The 15,024-nt window shown below is 38.4% G+C and overlaps 2 long non-coding RNA genes across 2 annotated transcripts in view; one reads left to right on the forward strand and one right to left on the reverse strand.

Moving 5' to 3' along the window:
* Window positions 1–8,453, reverse strand: part of LOC113997028 — a 29,800-nt gene extending 21,347 nt beyond the window's left edge. The window contains exons 1-2 of the long non-coding RNA XR_005567161.1: window positions 8,318–8,453; window positions 3,819–3,938 (exon numbers count right to left, since the gene is read on the reverse strand). This is a non-coding gene — a long non-coding RNA (uncharacterized LOC113997028). The remainder of the gene's footprint in view (window positions 1–3,818; window positions 3,939–8,317) is intronic.
* Window positions 8,454–8,988: 535 nt separating this feature from the next.
* Window positions 8,989–13,149, forward strand: LOC113997029. The gene is made up of 3 exons (XR_003543976.2): window positions 8,989–9,006; window positions 12,431–12,524; window positions 12,958–13,149. It is a non-coding gene; the product is annotated as an uncharacterized LOC113997029 (long non-coding RNA).
* Window positions 13,150–15,024: the final 1,875 nt, after the last annotated feature.

Raw genomic sequence — 15,024 nt, forward strand, 5'->3', positions numbered from 1 at the left:
AGAGAGGGGATATGAATCAGAATAAGAACTAATAGTATAAAACCTCATAATGTTATCTGAATTTAATAAGGAGTGAAAACATTCTGCAAATCGATATCCTTAGGAGACAAAAAAAAAAAAAAAAAACACAAAGGAAAAAAAAAAGATAATCAACAACAAGAAAAAAAAGCAAAGGTGGGAAAATTCCCTTTATGGGCATTTCCAGTAATGTTTATAAAAGTAAAAGGTGATCAAGGGGTTTCACTGCAAAATCTGTAATTCAAAGTGAAGATCTCAGCATTTTCTGGAAAAAAAATCCAGGCTCCTTGAAAAGCAGAGAAGGTGAAGAGTTGAAGTGTTGACTATTAGAGGTCATTTCTGACCTTTGTTTGTATGTAGCTGATCACATGACAAATAGCTTTTGGAAATACACTAAGGCAACAGTTCTCCAAGGGGAAATATGTTGCACATTCCATCACCATCATCAGTAACAGATAATAAGTTTTTTCATTTATAATATGTTGGAAATTTAATATAAATAGGGCTTGTCTATTAGGCTGAGGAGCCGAACACAAGTTTCTCAGAGGAAATTGTGCTCTAAGCTCCTCTGATACAAGTCTGATAAAAGTACAGTTAGGGTGTAACTACACTAATCTCACTGGAGCTCTTTATATTTTACATTTACTTGGCTAGATGGAGTTCTGAATTTCTCTTTGTGCACTTTAACACTTACACAGTGACGAACATAAGAGCAACCAACACAATCTTTCAAAAAAACATGCAACTGTAGTAGCAAGATACAAAGCCAAGACACTACTAAGACAAATAGACAGATCTTGAAATGTTTCAAGTGCTTTAAAAAACCCAAAAATTCCTTTATCCCAGTACTTTACTTCTCTCCATAACTATATCAAAGCCTTTTTCTCACATGACTTCTACCAAAATTACTAACTCAGCTTTACAAATCTCTAATTGCCTAGAACATTAACTTTGTTTTTATGATAATCAAAATATCCCAAGTTTTTTCCTTACCTGCTCTTTTCTGTGATGAATATTGATAAGGACTTCTGTTCTCCAAATGCTACTTTTCCTGACTATTTTTATAAGGTTTTTGACAGTTAATTTAACTTTGATTGTTATATGTTAAGTTTTAGATGTGGTTTCTGATTTCTCATACAAGTTCTACAGTTAGGAAGTATGCATTCTCCTCAGCAGACATGGCTGAATTCAAAATACAGTCATATGCTCAAAGCATCTGCCTTAATGACCAATATTAACTGGAGAGGGCCCGCACAGAAAGCCTAAGTATTTACACATCAAGGCCCCAAATTTCAAACTGCACATGCTTCACATATGTTTACAGGACTACATCCCTAATTCCTACACATACAAAGCTTTAAATACGTGTTAGTACATTGTATTATGTGCCTGAAGACACCTGCAGATACTTTTTGTGGAGCTGTAGCTTCAGAACAAGACCTTGAAGTCCTTAATTTCTGTTAAACACGTTTAACTATTTTGGCCTAGTAGTATTATGTCAGCTGGGAGGAAAATTTCTCAAGCAACTCTCTCTCTATGACATATCTGAATTTTTTTGTTTCATATGCTGTCTCTGAAAACCTCCTATTTGTACTGATTAGCCATCCTGAAACTTAAATTGGTAAGAACAAAGCTGGAGGACGTGACATATGTGCACTGAACTCAGAAAAGTCCACTGAACAGGGCCCTTGGTGCATGCTTGAAATACCACACAGCAATATCAGTAGCTGCAACATTAAGATAAAGACATCTTCATGACTTGAGGGACAAATTATCAAGTCACACTGCTTGTAGACAGGAGTACCCCTGTATTCCAAAATTAGCACTACATATACTACTAAATGTAAAATTGCCAAGAGTGGGGATTAAGAAGCTCAGCTTCTTAAAAGTGATTTTTCTACATATACAACAATTTTAATAATGTTAATGGAGAGAGGAACTGGACTGCCATGACTATCAGCTAATTGTATTAACATGTACACAACAACACAAAAATTTCATGCAACATCTGTTCGTTACAGACATATTAACAAAATTCTTTACTTGTACAACTCTATCAACTATCATAAATCATATAAACTTTGCTGTTGCTAGCTTATTTAAAACTTTCATTATCTACAACTAGCAGGTTACCTATATGACCCTAAACACAGTAATTAAAAGAAAAGAATATTAATAAAAAAAATTCATATGGTTTTACGCTTCACTGTGAATTCAAAAGTCACCCAGATCTATTCATATATGAAAGGTTTAGTGTCACAGTTTCCAAAGTCCACACATTAAACCAAGATGAAGGCTGTCTTGCTAGCAAGAATTACCTTTGGACAACAGGCCTTAAAAGCCATAACAAATTAAATACATCATAGTAGTAATACAGAGAGATTTTAAAGTTCTACATAAATGCTAAAATAAATTGCTTCCACTGGATGTCCACAAGTGGAAGTCCAGGGTGGGACTCTTCATGCCACAAATGTCCAGCATATGGCTTCTCCCCTTGGGAAACCCTTTAGATTGCAACAGAACACATGTTCTCTCAGTGAACTACTAGGCACTGCTTTCTGCCACTCACCTCACTTCAAAGCAGAGTCAAATAGATTTAGCTGACACCTGTTTAATTCTTTCCAGCAGCTTCTCCAAGGATGAAAATGGCATGCCCCCAGAGCACTCATTTCATCACTGTTACATCAGCCTCGTGCCACTGCTGCCCACCAATCAGTGTGTGCTATGCATTTCCTTCTCTGCCTCATCTGCAAGTAACAGTTCTATCTCCTTACAGAACAGTAAAAACACTTCAGGGACTTGGATCTACACCTTATTGGTGCAATAGCATCAGGAGTAAGATTTGGCCACTGATAAAGGCCAAATCACGTAAGACCTGCTTGAAGTCTACAGACCAACTTGAATCTCTGGCTTCTTTTTAAAGCCATTGACCCTCAGTTTGTGTTGGTTGTGGTGGCTGCACTGACACACATCTAGATAGTATTAGGGGTGAAAAAAAAAATATAAACCTTTTTGGAGCAGAAAATTGGCTACCGTCAAGAGTAACAAGGTTTCACAATAACTCTATTGAGATTACACGAGAAATCTAAAAATTCCTCATCTCCCAAAGGTATAGCAAAACCACCCTAAAGAAATTATCAGAATCAAAAATGACTTATTATGTAAGAAACACGCATTGAAATTATTAGCAGACTTAAGATAGTTAAAACTAAAGAGTATTTTTATAAAGACCATTTGCTTTTCATCACTATTCTCAGGATTTATTTTCCTGTCCAAGGATAAAGAGATACATGTCCAAAAATTCCATGAGGACTCATCACAATCTTCTTCAGTTATCTCAGAGACACATAGTAACTTCTCCTTTCCCCCACGCCAAATCAAAAAGGTGCAAAACATTAGTTAGAAAAATCGGTGTAAAATAGTGGATTTTACAGTAGTAAAACAGATTTTACTATTTTAAATAGTGCTCAGAATTCTGCATATGTAGGATCATTTAAAAATTATTTTGCTATAATAAAACTTGCACTGAAACCACATTCCTGATGTGCTCCATCTGATAATTATACAGTGCTAAAATATACACCTGAAAAACTCATTATAAGATGACAGTAGTATGCTAATGTGTACTAAAAATTACAAGAAGTTTTAACAATAATATTCCTTCCCTCCACCCCCCACCAAAAACAGAAAAAGGAGGGAAAAAAAAAAATCAGCATGCACTTTGGCATTAAGCATTTTTTGGCATTTGGCATTTTTTTTTGCCAAGGAGTATCATTTAATAAAATACATTGTTGACTCACCACAGTATGTGCTATGTCTCATCTATAGGAAATAGTTCAAAGGCATCAACTTCATGCATGGGTTGCCATAGCTGATATTTGAGTCTGGCCTGCTGTTGGTACAGGTTTCTAATACTAGCCCTAAGCACAAAAAAAAAAGAGAAAGAAATATTTGGGGTTTATTTTTCAAATCTGATAGAAACAGAAAATTTCAGAAAACTAAACTAACCCAGAATATCAGCATCTGCACACCATATAGCAAAGACTTAAGATTTTTCTCTGATTATACCATAGTGCATCCAGTTCAGGCAGTATCTGTACCATAAATTTCCCTTCTTCCATGCAAAGAAGAAAGGTTAGAGAGAGAAAATAGTGCAGAATGAAGTGCTGTTTAAGTGGGGCAGGTGTGTCATGGTTATTCCCCTACCAGCACAAAAAGGGGAAAAAAAAAAATTAAAAAATCAAGGCCCTACTTCTCAGGAGCACATATTCAAGTCTGTTCAAATTGCAACAGATGGTGATGAAAAAAGTCATAAGACTGTTCTAAAATAATTATTTTTGTTTCTATACTATCTTTCTCAGGTCAGATCTTCAAATTTTTCTTTGGAATAAGGAAGAGCAGAAACTTTACCTATAACAAGCTGAAATATGTACACAGTCATCTGTCATCGATACCTGGGAATGGAAATTAAATTTGACTTGTGACATTATTAACAGCTTTAAAAACTGTGTGATATGGACACATATAGGCATAAGAAAAGGCCTGAGAATTACTGCTATTTATCAAACTAGCATCCTCTTAAACAACAAAACGTTACAAAAGAAGTTCCACTGCCAAAGTGCATGAGAGACAACCTCAAAAAATGTGGTAAAAAGCAAATGCTGTGGTATTAAGACAGTGAATAAAAGGTGGAACAATCAAACACACAGTGCTCTGGTGTCTCACCACTGAACAAAACTGAGAGATTACTATTAAGTGGAAGGTTTGGGCAACATTTTCTTACCCCTGTACCACAACAGGTTTTCAAATATCTTAGAAGAGAACTGAAACCTTGTACTAAAAATAGAAGATTAAAAATCCTCATGAGAAAATCACTACTTAACAAGAGAGGCCCGACTACACTTCACTGAACTGGGTCCAGTGAACTCAGGTTTCCTGAAACCCCACCTCAAATTGCAGTTCTTAATTTCCTAGATTACTGACCTCTTAGGGTAGAATCCTGGTGAAGCAGCTACTGACTTGACTGGAAGGCTCTTCTGAACCTCCAGCTTTTTTCATGACTTTACATCCCTTCTGTAGAGATGAAGCCGAGGAGAACATACCACCACCACTGGTGAATTCATACACCAAATTCTTCCTTAAAAAATTTCATTTTATAACAAACAAATAAGACTGGAAAGTACTGGGACCTGAATTTCCTGTTCTTCCCTTCTAACAACTGGCCAAGACAGATTCTAAAGCTTGCTAACAAAGCTTACAGCTATCAGGCTAAAACACAGTACAGCAACTCAAGGACAGCTGTGTAACTTTTGCAAATAGTGGACAGGGGATTGTGAAGTTCTGTCCCATCCCCTGTACTGCTTTTTATCTCTACTTTACTCTCACTATCACAAATAATAGAAAGGTAACATAGCCCTAACACCTGATATTTCACACTAATTAAAATTGTATGCTGTTTTCAGTTTTAGACCATCGGTTTCAGGCGGTTAATCGAGTACAAAAGATTTTGTTTCTGTGAGAGACTTTTTCTTATATCTGCCTCCACAGATGGTGCTGCCAGAAGGGGGAAAAAAAAAAAAAAAAGGAATTCACAGCAAGTGCAGCATTTTTTTAATTTTGACTGCTGCCCTTTCATGAAGGCTCATTTTTCTTGCAAGTAGTCTTCAAAACCGTAAGTGTGCAAGAATCACAGATAAGGGTAGCAGACGATGAGCATTGAAAGCCAGGTTATATCCATATTCAGTATTGTTGTCCAATAATACAGGGAGAGACTGTCTCTCTCCTTTACTCCTGATGACATAACAGAGCAGTAACTGTGGTAATACTGCAATCACTAGGCTTTTAGGACATCATTTCTAGTAGTGCTATTATAAGCTCAAAATGTAATCAGTGGAATGGGAGGGGTTACGGATATAGAACGCTTGCCATAAAAACAAACAAACAAAAAACCACTTCACTTTGATTTGAAAATTTATCAACAAGCTGGTGATATTTTCTGTAATTTGGAATTGTCTAAAGAACTGGGTAGTTTTTACTGAACAATTTAAGAGGTTACCAATTTTAAAGCTGGAGATCTTTCCCTAAATGCAGCTTTTCTGTCTTCCAAGTCTTAACAAAACTATAATGTCATCTGCAAAAGCAATGCTAAAACCATCCTCCTTTGGGCATCCTTTAGCTCTTCCTTAAATTGGATGAGTTTTGCAATGGACTGCAAACTACAGACGAACTTTATGACATTGTCCAATACCATGGCAGTGAAATTTTGATAACTCTCTTTGCTTTCACAAGCCAGATCCCAGAACTGTAACACTGCTTGATGGTATATTGATCCAGTACTGTTAAACCTCTAAAAAAGGGCTGCAAACATGCCAAGCACTGACTGTGGAAAAAAGAGGGAAAAAAAGCCCAAACCTGCAAGAAAACACTCATCCCCAAGGTCTGCTCATAAAAATGTGTGTGTGCACTGAAGGAGCTTTTTAACAATGAGAAGGACGTTTTTCAAGCAGGCAGAGAGGCAGCTGAAGGTAACTTATTTTTCATGGTAAGTGATTTCTGTCCTTATCCTATTTAGGATAATCCTAATACTCCTCAACAAAACCATAATTACAACAGGACCCTGACAAATTATGCATGTTCTGAAACAGCAGGAGAGAACAATGCACACGAGTGCAGTTTATTGAGAATCAGAGAAAAAGAATATTGTTTAATGGCTGAGGTCAAATCACCTTTGTCATTCACATCTGCATCCCTGTAAGACAAAGTCATTAGTTGAGCCTATTGAAAAGGTATTTCTATGCCACCTTTCCTAGCAGGAAGAGAGCACACAGCAGGAGGACCACAGAAGAAAATATTACTCCAGAGTATTCCTGACCAGTGACTACCCAGCAGTGTTTTGAAAGAGGGTTAAAATACGAGAGGTTTGGTGCACTCCACTTTTCCCAAGGCATAGGGGCCAAAGACAGGTTACATGTGAGCAGAGACAAACAGCCCTGTGCAGTACCTACACCATCCTGTTCTCTTTTTCTGAAGCTGGGCTCTCAGGACAAGCTCTGTGTCCTCCAGCAAGCTGATTGCAGATTCCTCTGATAATTTACAATATACTAATTTGTATTTTCCTGCTAATAAATCTCTACTCTATGCCATCATTTTCTTCAAAATTTGTATTTTTATAGCATCAGTTTGTCTCTAAAAAAGTCTCCGGCAAAACTCACAGTGAACATACCAGAGGAGGGGAAGGTTGCACTGAGGATATCATGAAGCTATGCAGCAAAAAGAGCCCATGTAAACAAGCTTACAATCACTCTGTACATGAATGCTGTGAAACATGTCCATCATGGTTCACTGGAAGCACCACCGGCTTATTAAACAATGCTCTAACACTTAATTATCCAAGTCAAAATTTGTATTATTTTTAATAATGTCTCTCTGCTGTAAAAAACAAAACCAACATTTCTTCCTGTAGAAATAGCTTTGCTGTCAGAGGATTTCCCTGCAAAGCAACATTGATTTCTCTGCAGCATCTACAGATAATTAATTCTCTTTTTTAAAATAACTGGCCTGTAGCTTGCTGTAAACACTTCCCCTGAAAGCTCTTGTTGGTTCTGTAAAACCCAATGGGCCAAGTTGTTCACTGGCACCCAAGTAATGTAGAAGAGTGATGATTAAAGGCTACTTTGTTAAAAACAACCCCCATCCCCACATCCGACAAGGTTTGTCAAACACTCACTTCTCCCCACACAGACTTTTTTTTTTCCTATTCAACCACTCTGCAAAAGGCCAAGACTTCTGCCCTCTCAATCTCCTATAGTTGCTTATCCTCTCTTTCTTTTTATTTTTACACATTCGAATTTCATATGGCTCTGTGTGGACCACATAACCCACATAACGTACACATTTCTACCGAATTGCAAGCCAAGACACCTCCTTCCCCCCAAAGCCCCCAAGCAGCGTTAGAGGTGATGAGGCTGAGTAAAACACTACTGTTTACATGAGCCAGCTGGTAAAGCACTATCACACTCCCATCCGTGATGTGCCCCCTGCCCTGCTCCCACGACCGCCGGTCACCTGCAGCGCCCAAACATTAAAGATCATACACACCCGAACACAGGAAAATGATGGTTCTCTGGCCACAAAAAGGACAGGTGCAGCCTTCTTGCTTCAGTTAGCAATTTACTTCATTAACCTGTGTGTCTCTCTCTCCCTCTCCCCTGTTTTGTTTTTTTTTTTTAAACAGCAATCAATATTCATCACCCCACCCTGCGAAAGCAGTTAGTCAAAGAATATTAGCATCAACACCTACCATTCCTTGCTTGCGAGCTATTCTCCTCGTCCAGAAACCTTTTCCCCAAACTGCGACTTTAGGTGGTATTTTTAAATCACATTCCAAAGAGTGCCGAGGAAAAAATGGGCTATTTATAATAATAGAAAAAAAAAAAAAAAAAAAATGATAGATAATTAAAAAAACAAAAAAAAAGATGGGCAGCTGGTTTAGAGGTAAATCACGGTTTTCCTTTAAAGAACCAAATAAAAGCCTGGGGGGGAAGGGGTCGGTTAGTTTTAGCCAAGAACGCAACAGGGAGGCAAAATAGTCAGAACAGAAAAAGGGGAGGCAAAATGTCTGATAATAATGAAATAAAAGGGGAGGGGGGGGGAAGAGTGGCTTGCTGAATCACGCTCTTTCACTGCCTGGAAACCATTGTGCAGCGTGATGCTGGCTGTACCATTGTGGAACCTACCAGAGGAGACAGGCAGAGCTTGGGGAATGGGGCTGCTATGGCAACTGAAAGGAGCACACATGACGTCAAAGCACACAGAGGTCTCGCAGGGGGAGGGAGAGAAAAATCTAATCTGCAGCCACAGCTACGGTATCTCCTGGAGAATCAGGGGATAGAGCAGACTGCAAAGGGAAGCTGAATAGCCTTCTGTAGCACTCACCAGCAGCAGCTCAGACATCTGCAGCATCAGGCAGCTAGGCAGCGCAGAGAGAAGGTAGTAACAGCAGTGTAGATCTGCTCTTTTGTTTACTTTAGCTGCTTACAAAGGCATAAATGCCCATCACCCTAAAAAAACCGTCCAAATCCTTAAAATTCAATTAAGTATCATGCTTGGGAGGGGGATAAAAAGATTTAAAAAAAAAAAAAATCACAACAAATCTCCTTCACAACTATAGAACACAGCTATTGCTTGCATAAACAAGCAGTGCAACTCCTGGAGTCCCTTAGGAGCCCAAAGACTTGCTAGAGATTTCCCCATTAACAATATGTTGTGCCCACTACTAGAATGTCCCAAATCTCACTTCTAAAAAGTCTCATTGCACAGAGGAACTATTGCATTTTGAGCTCATAGAATCAAGTAGAGTTGGTGATGACTTCTAATGTCCCCAAGTGGAAAAGTTAAGCAGATGACATTTGTTCTGCCTACGTCAAACTACAGGATGTCTCCTCTCTTCTGACATTAAACAGCAACAAAAGTACACTGGAAGGCTACTACACTTCCATGAGACTAGACTTCCATGAGATTTAGGCTGGGATAAGAGCTAGTCAGAAATATTATCACAGAATCATATGATGTTTTGGGTTGAAAGGGACCTTAAAGACCATTTAGTTCCAACTCCCCTGCCCTGAGCAAGGACACCTTCCACTAGACCAGGTTGCTCAAAGCCCCATCCAACCCAGCTTTGAACACTGCTAGGGATGGGACAGCCACAGCTTCTCTGGGCAACCCATGCCATTGCCTCACCACTCTCACAGTAAAGAATTTCTTCCTAATATCTAAGCTAAACCTACCCCCTTTCAGTTTAAATCCATTCCCTCTTGTCCTGTCACTACACACTCTTGTAAGAAGTCTCTCTCCATCTTTCTTGTAGGCTCCCTTTAGGTCCTGGAAGGCTGCAATTAGGTCTCCCCAAAGCCTTCTCTTCTCCAGGCTGAACAATCCCAATGCCTTTCCTTATATTATAGTGACTTTCTATCTTGCTAAAATACCCAAACCATTTCCTTCAGTACATCAGTTTCATTGGTCAAAAAGAACACAAAGGAACTCACTGCAGCTTTCCAACCAGTGCTCCAAATATTCCCTAGGTTTTACCACACCCAGAGCCAAACACAGTCCTGTATGACCTGGAACTCCTAACTGCAGGCAAAGTGAAGTCATTGGCTGTGGCTGTGCCCTGAGCTATTGGTTGCCCATTTCTGTCTACACATACCACTCTCCTTTCTCCATTAGCCTGTTTCTCCTGGGTGTTCTTATTTTTTGGAAGTGAAGGTTTTCATCTTGATCTCTGTATCATTCCTGCATACATATATACATGCATGAAGGTCTGAACACGTTTATTTGCAGTGAGAAAAAAATTCTATAGTTATAACTCTCCTGCACAGTCTTTTTTTTTTTTTAATTTACTTAACAGCTCTATCACAAGCCAACAATCACCACAGAAAGTCCTCCCCACACTGTGCTTTATATTAAGAGAACATTGGATGATGAATAGTGAAGTATGCATAGGTACATTATGTACCCAGAGAGCACCCTGCCATTGTCACCAGTGTCCTGAGGAGGCACCAAGGGCAGCAGGGCAGAATCTCCACCACAGTTTGCAAACACCTGCACATTAGACATAAGTAATAAGCCTGATAGTTTTAATGTGTCGAGTTACTGGCCTCAATAACCACAGCATATATGACTGAGTAAGCTTCATAAATCTACAGTTTACTAAACTACTTTTTCTGAGTGATGGAGAGGGGGCAATAAAGATGCTGCAAGACATGTAGCAGAAACCGTAACTGGTAGTAACTACGAGATATTGAAATAAAAAAAAAAAAACAAACACAAAACAAAACAAAAAAAACCACTCTCATCACAACATTGACAAAAATTTAAACAGGCAGATTCCACATCATCCTTAGAAACACAAAAACCTTCATTGCCTTTTTGTCTCTGTAATAATATTCTTTCTCACATACAATAGCACATCTACTCTCAGTGTCTAGGACATTACTATCATATTTGCACAAATGAGTACTTCTGCTTCCAAGGCAGAGGGGCTCTGAGCAAAGGAGCCTCCTTTTACTCTGAGAAAGATTCCATCCCTTCCAGATTCTACAGAATATCACGAAAGAATACCCCGAAAAATTCTCCTGCTGTGAATCTTCTTCAACAAGACTCTAGAAATACATTACTGTTAGGCAAAAGACCAGAATGAAATTACCTCTTGGAAAAAAGTCTACATATTACCCTCTTTTTTTGGGGGTGTCTCTTTATGGCAAACACCTATTAAAGGTTTTTGCTCATTTGGTGAAAGACTACACCTACAGCAACCATACACAAATATATGTACAAGTTTGTCACTCATCTTGAAGCAAAGGGGACTTTTTTTTCTTAAAAATACATCCATACTCATATTTTACCCAAACACATGTATTACCCAAAAGGTTCAGGATACAGTAAAAAATAGTTTTTCTAGAAAAAACCCACACTATTGTGCGAGTCAGGAGAATGCCTTAGAAAATAGGTGGTGCAGAAAGGGTAAAGGTGGCTGCTTTTGACATAATTACAAGGCTGGCATTGGGTAAAGGGAGAAGAAACAAAGAGCCTAAGCTCCTGCAGAGGTGTCAGAGGCTTTGGAGATTAATTAGGGTATTTGTCCTTGAAACAACATATCTAATGGAAAAAAGCAGCTTTTCAAATGCTGCTTTTTCCAATGATGCTGCTTCCTCCAGCTCGACAGCTAAACCAGCATTTCTCTCCACATTCATGATGATTACAGCTTGCTCTTTGCAGTGTCCTGCAGAGATGGTTTACTGGCTGGGCTGAGACACATCACTATGCCATGCCATAAAATGCATTCCACACTGGAATCAGGCCTCAGCTAAACACTGAAATGGCCTGACACAGTGCACAAAATTTACGTCAAATAATTTAAATAATTTTAGGCACCTGTTTCCCAGAATAGCTGCCCCAACCCTAACTGGTAGACATGCTCTCTTATATCCCTACTTTGGGCCTTTAAAGCACTCAGTGTTGGTCTTTTCTAGTACAAAACATCTTGATTCACTTCAAATGTGGATTCCAAAACAAAGTTCATACAATTTGTAGCACAGGAGATGAAAATCAGACTGTACCTCTGTCACTGATTTTCATAAGAGATATTGAGAACACTGAGGTTTGGAGAACAATGGTGTCAGGAGTTGCTCACATTCAGTCCTGTATTTATACAAATGAAAAGATCACTCTTAAAAAAATAACTGCCATACTGAGATTCTGGTCTGTCTGTGTTTGCAATTCCTTGTTTGCTGATGTTGTTTGGTTAAAAAAAATAAAAATAGATGTAGGTAAATGAGGCACTCTTTATAAAAATTAAGCACTGCTTTTAAAGAATAGAGGAAAATGTCTGTGACTCTGTGCTCACCTTCAAGAGTGTTCATATGAATCTTCTGAAATGGTCCTACCAGGACAGAAGTACTACAGAAGTACTAACTCTGCCTGCCATGGAAGCACTCTGTGACTCACAGGTAATCCATGTGATGTCTAGGACTAAACTGGGGTTGCTCAAGCAGTTTATGCCATTTCTCCCAGAGCTTGCTGCTGCATGGATGGCTGAATGTAGCAACTCCTGAATTGCCACAGTTTGCAATCCAGAATACTAAAGCAATCTGAAATTGGCAATGGCTTAATGCACTGGGTTGCAAACTGTGATGGTTTAAGAGCTGCTACACACCCAATTCAGCTCTGCCTGCCTTACAGAGGTCATATTCTTCTCAATGGCCAAACGAATCATATTAAATTAAGGACACTAAAAATCCTAGCGAGCAAGCATTTTCATTTTTTTAAGGCATAAAGCAACAAATAATTTCTAAAACAAATTCTTCCATCCAATTCAGTGCTAAAGCTAGAACTAAGTGATTTCTCAGCATCACCTTCAGCCCTGGTTTTCTATGATTCCAGTCTGTTGCAACCTAGCACTCTCAAGTGGAACAGTGAAGGTGTGCCACAGGCTGTCTGTGGAACCAGACACAACACGCCACTGCTGCTCTCCCTGGGTATATGCCCACTCTACATGAAATCCAAGAGTCTCTTTGTGCCAAAGTTATTTTTCAAGCTAGACGATGCAATAAAATGTACTTTTTTCGCAACTCTCATTTGTCTGATATACGACCTTCCATTGCACTAAACTTCTCTGCTAGTTTCAACAAAATCCAAAAATTTGCAAGAAGCCTTCATTGCTTTTATTCTGTCTCATTCTCAAGAAAAAATTACTGATGAAAGTGTAGCTGGACTGTATCCCCAGACAAATAATAATCTTAGATTTTGTGCTCATCTCCATCAAGAGGCCTTTGAAGTTATTTAATTTTCCACATAATTATTACACTAGTGGTCGAGAGAGGCTTTTGAAAAACCTAAAGAAGCTACACATACTCCTATTACTCTCCTTTCACCCCCTTTCCTTCTACTACCTCTTCGCTGTCATACCATGAAGAAGTGCACATTTTAAATCTCAGGATTTCTTTAACTTTGCTCTACAAATGGACAAATGTAACAGAACTAAAGTGAGATGGAGAAATAACTATGACTGGCACCATGTCAGCTTTTTGGTTAACTCTGAGGTTGAAAAGAACAACGTAAATAAACAGTACCTTCACGTGGCCTGACCAATAAGGAGTTGCTGCACTTAAACAGTGTAACTGGAGACAAAGCCTGGTCACCGAGAACAGGCGGGGATATCCCAGGGCAGGGCACGGCTGTTGGGCAAGTTCACTTGATTTGCTTTTTCACAAGGGAGGTTTTAAGTGAAAGACACAGCAAATCAGCATAATAGATACCTCAGAAGGATTCATAAAAGACAGACTGACTAACAGTAAGTGACTAAGTTGTTGCACTGACCACTCGCTTGTACATCGTACAAACAACTACAAAATCAGGCGACTATCTGGTGTTTTACTGAAATGCATTATTTTAGAAATGGAAATCCTGGTTTATATGTAGCAGAAGAAAGGAGCAGGTTCAGAAAAAAACCGTTCTTCAAGTCAAAATGCTTTTTGTTACCCGTACATTGCTAAATCAATTCCTTGTATAGGATAAAACGAATCTTGGCAGATAAATATATTAAGCAGCAACAAGAGAACCACTAGCACAGGAGAAATGTGCACACAAATGCATATGAATACACAAATTAGAACAGTTCAAGTCTTTACACTCATCACAATTAGAAAAATGATGTCCTGATAAAAAGCCCCCAACTACAAAGCAGCAGGATGCACATATATCTCACCAGGCAGTGAATTACATGTACAAAACTGGACTGCTAAGTACTTACTTCAGTAAAGGGAATTAACTTCATGAATAACAAACCATACAAGTATTGGGGAAACAGGATCTTCTTAATAGGCATGAAACTATTTCATCCATACCTTCAGTTACTGCATCTTCAGTGAAAAATATTTTAGTACTTATTTGATGACAAACATATCAAGAAAACTATTTCAGCACCCAATAATACTACTGCCATTTTTTAAACTGGTTTGTCTATTGTCAAGAGTTGTATGTCCTATAAAACCCTAGCAAATAAATATGACCTAAAACGCACTAATATAATTTTGAATAAATTTATCATGGGTGTTTTGTTGTCCTAATGATATAAAACATTACATGAAATGCTGAAAGTGTCATAAACCCAATGTTTATTATGAAAAAGGAAACAACCTTAATTTTAAATTGTCATCTGAAGATAATGCCATGAACTGCCCAAGTTTTATTTAATTATAAAAATTGCCATTTCCTGTATTCAGTAATTCTTCCAGAGCAAATGATTTCATGCTCAATTTTCCCTGCAGAGATACATTAAGGCATGTATGAAGGATTCAATTATAAATTATTGCAGTACAGTAGAGCACTAAACAGAATTTAAACTTGCTTCAGGATGCAAACAAACAGAAATCAATCCTCTCCCAAAACAAGTACTTTCCCTGTTTACATAACATGAATACATGACCACCATTTACAACCTTTCACAGG

The sequence above is a fragment of the Pipra filicauda genome, unplaced genomic scaffold (assembly GCF_003945595.2).
Source record: "Pipra filicauda isolate LSUMZ 115617 unplaced genomic scaffold, ASM394559v2 scaffold8_size5757611_pilon, whole genome shotgun sequence".
Classification (NCBI taxonomy): Eukaryota; Metazoa; Chordata; class Aves; order Passeriformes; family Pipridae; genus Pipra; species Pipra filicauda.